At 40.7% G+C, this 3,435-nt stretch overlaps 1 pseudogene; it reads right to left on the bottom strand.

Annotated features, from left to right (window-relative positions):
• Positions 1–2,712: 2,712 nt before the first annotated feature.
• Positions 2,713–3,123, bottom strand: LOC123860526 (small ribosomal subunit protein eS24-like; annotated as a pseudogene).
• Positions 3,124–3,435: the final 312 nt, after the last annotated feature.

The following is a 3,435-nucleotide window of genomic DNA, read 5'->3' on the forward strand; positions in this document are numbered from 1 at the left end:
ATTGCACAGTGTCACTGGAAAACACAATATGTTGAGTAGCGCAAAGGATCCTACCCAGAAGATCACATTAGCTTCTTTTCCCTACCTTGAACCATGCCCAAAGCTCATTAGCTTGATCAGGACTGAATTATGCCCGAATTCTACTTCACTCCTATTATTTCCAGTTATGTGAACCAGTAATTACATTTTTTACTTAAACTACTTTGAGTTGGGTTTCTTTTTTTTTTTTTAATATTTATTTATTTATTCTAGAGAGAAAGAGAGAGCAAGAAGGGAGAGAGGGAGGAGAGGGAAAGAACCCCAAGCAGACTCACCTCTGAGCAGGGAGCCCGACACAGGGCTCCATCTCACGACCCTGAGATCATGACCTGAGCCAAAATCGAGAGGTGGAAACCCAACTGACTGAGACACCCGGGCATCCCTTGAGTTGGGCTTCTATCACTTGCAATTTGAAGAGAAGTGATGAATACAGTTGAAACCTACAAGATATGCTAAGAAGTATGGCTTAAACGTTAAAAGCCGTGTGTAGTCACACAACGGAAAGATTTTCATCACATAATTGATATGGTCAGCATATTTGGCTTTCTCTGATTGGTACTGCATTGGAAACAGGGACAAAAAAATAGGGAAGCTGGCAGTCATTGATCAAATTCTAACTGTTCTTGTGTTGTTTGCTGCAGGGATTGTGATTTGGCTTCCTGAACTGGTGTGGTTCAGAATTCTTTTGTCATAAATAATCTGACCACTATCCATTTCTATAGTCAGTCTCTCAGGCCCCTCTTTTGGTCATTCTCTCAGTTTTGAGAAGTTAACCAACTCAGGGAATGCTTGAGATCCAGATCTTTACCCCATCTCCAGGAGAGAGTTGTCCAGTTGTGTCCATAGCCAAGTATATTGAGAGATCATCTGGCAAGAGAGTGACTGAGAAGATAAGTTTAAAACATGAGAAAATATGGTGGATTAATATCATGACCACTCTGACAAAAACAAGAACAGTTATTACTACTTGTAAGATGCTTCAATACCAGGAACCCCAATTGCCCAACCCAAGACAAGAGAATAAATCCCATAGGCCTTGAGGATCAATCTTAGAAAGCCAAGTAGCTTTATTCCTTCACAGGATGCATAGTCTATTTATCTTGCCTGCTTTATTGACCCGAGTGCAGCAAGAAGTATTAATGATAATACAAATGGCCCCATGCCCACACAACAGGGAATCTAGAGTTAGGGTATCGTCTCTCTCCATTTGTGCTGAAGAGTTATGACTGATCTGTATTGCATCAAGGGCAGAGGTGGTATTATTAATAATTTTTGCCAAAGTTGGTGATATGCTTCTTACAGTCTTTTTTATTTGTACAATTCCCACCATTGGAAACATGGCACTGATTGTTCACAGAAGCAACGAGTCTTCAGTAAAGGAAGGTTAAGTCTTCATTGTCCTCTCGTCTTGTTTAGAAGTCAAAAATCATCCTTATTCCTTTTACTTTAAAAGTGACCCAATTTTTTTTTTCATCTCTGGAAATTGTAGGATCTTTGTCTTCAGTGCTCTTTATTTCATAAATATGTGCCGTGTTCTGGGCCCTCAGTGAGCCCTTCAAATCAGAAAATCACGTCCTTCTGCTTGGAGAAGTTCCTTGAATTATTTTCCTGGTGATTTCCTTCTGTTTCCTCTCTCTCTCTCTCTCTCTCTCTCTTTTTTTTTTTGGATATTGGCTTGCTGGAATCAAACTTTTAATTTTCTTATATTTTCTCCTCTGTTTTCCAGCTGTTTGTTTTTTGTTCTATTTTCTAGGAAATTCACTTGACTTTATATTCCATGGAGAGACTTAACACAAATGTATCATACATTTATGAGGATCGGAAGTCTAACATGAGGGGTGCCTGGGTGGCTCAGTTGTTAATCGTCTGCCTATGGCTTGGGTCATGATCCCTGGGTCCTGGGATCAAGCCCCTCATCGGGCTCCCTGCTCAGCAGGAAGCTTTCTCCCTCTCCCACTCCCCTCTGCTTGTGTTCCTGCTCTCTCTCTCTCTCTCTCTGTCAAATAAATAAATAAAAATCTTTAGGGAAAAAAAATGAAGTCTAACATGAGTCTTACTGAACTAAAGTCAAAATATCTGGAGGGCTATGTTCTTTTCTGGAGGCTCTTGGGAAGAATCCTTCTTTGCTTATTCAGGTTGCTGGCAGAATTCAGTTTCATTGAAATCGTAGAACTGAGGTCTGCATTTTCTGGATGGCTGTCAGTTAAGGGCTTTTCCAGCTTCTAGATGCTACCTGCGTTTCTTGGTTCATGGCCCCTTTCCTTCATCTTCAAAGCCAGCAACTGTAAATGGAATCTTTCCCATGCTTCTAATCTCTCCTGCCTCTCCTTCTATCATGGCATCTCTCAGTCTCCTGCTGGAAAAGTTCCCAGCTTTTAAGAGCTCATATAACTAGATTGGCCCCACCTAATAATCCAGAATAATCTCCCCATCTCAAAATCTCTAACCTTAATCCCTAGCTTTTGTTTAGGTTTAGGATGTCGACATCTTTGAGAATCCTTATTCCACCTAGCACAGGAGTTTCAATGTCCACTATAATATATTTAATTTCTAGGAACTCTTTGTTCTTTTTTTAAGGTTATTTATTTAACATTCTTAGTTTATTAGTCATCTCATGAAAAATCTCCACAATCACCACAGATAAAGCCACTGCAGCATGTTTACTTCTTCTGTTGTCCAATCTCCAGCTCACTTTTTGCCAGCACCAACGTTGGCTTTTGCAGTCCCCCTGACTTTCTTCATTCTGTTCTTGCATTCCTTTCGCTGTTTTCTTGACATCTTTTTCTTCTCATACAGGTCATGTTTGCAAGTCTATGTTTGGGTTCATTTTTCTTTGCATAATCCAAGGAATCATATATCATGCCAAAGCCAATTGTCTTGCCACTAACAAAATGGGTTCTGAATCCAAATCCAAATATGACATCTGATGTGGTCTTGTACATTTTGGCTAGTTTTTCCCAAATTTCTGTCTTAGGTACTGTTGTCTTTCCAGGGTGAAGGACATAATTGACCATCTGTTTCCGCTGAAGTAGTCGGTTGGTCATGAACTTCCTGGTCCGGATAGTTACTGTGTCGTTCATGATGGCGGCCAAGCTTCACGCAGTCGGGGAGGAAAAGGGCAGGCTTTTATTTATTTATTTGAGAGAGAGAGAGAGATAGCTAGAGAGAACTAAAAATGAGGGGGGAGAGGGAGAAGCAGGCTTCTCACTGAACAGGGAGCCTGATGTGGGACTCGATCCCAGGGCCCTGGGATCATGACCTGAGCTGAAGGCAGACACTTAAGCTACTGAGTCACCCAGGTGCACCTGTTCTTTTTTGTTAGCAAATTTTTGTTTCATGTTTGGGATATCTTTACTCTCTGAATGTAATAATGACAGTTAAGAAAAAAAAAATGTT

Source organism: Mirounga angustirostris, unplaced genomic scaffold, assembly GCF_029215605.1.
Source record: "Mirounga angustirostris isolate CCGP_5_RB_7025 unplaced genomic scaffold, mMirAng1.0.hap1 SCAF_4, whole genome shotgun sequence".
Classification (NCBI taxonomy): domain Eukaryota; kingdom Metazoa; phylum Chordata; class Mammalia; order Carnivora; family Phocidae; genus Mirounga; species Mirounga angustirostris.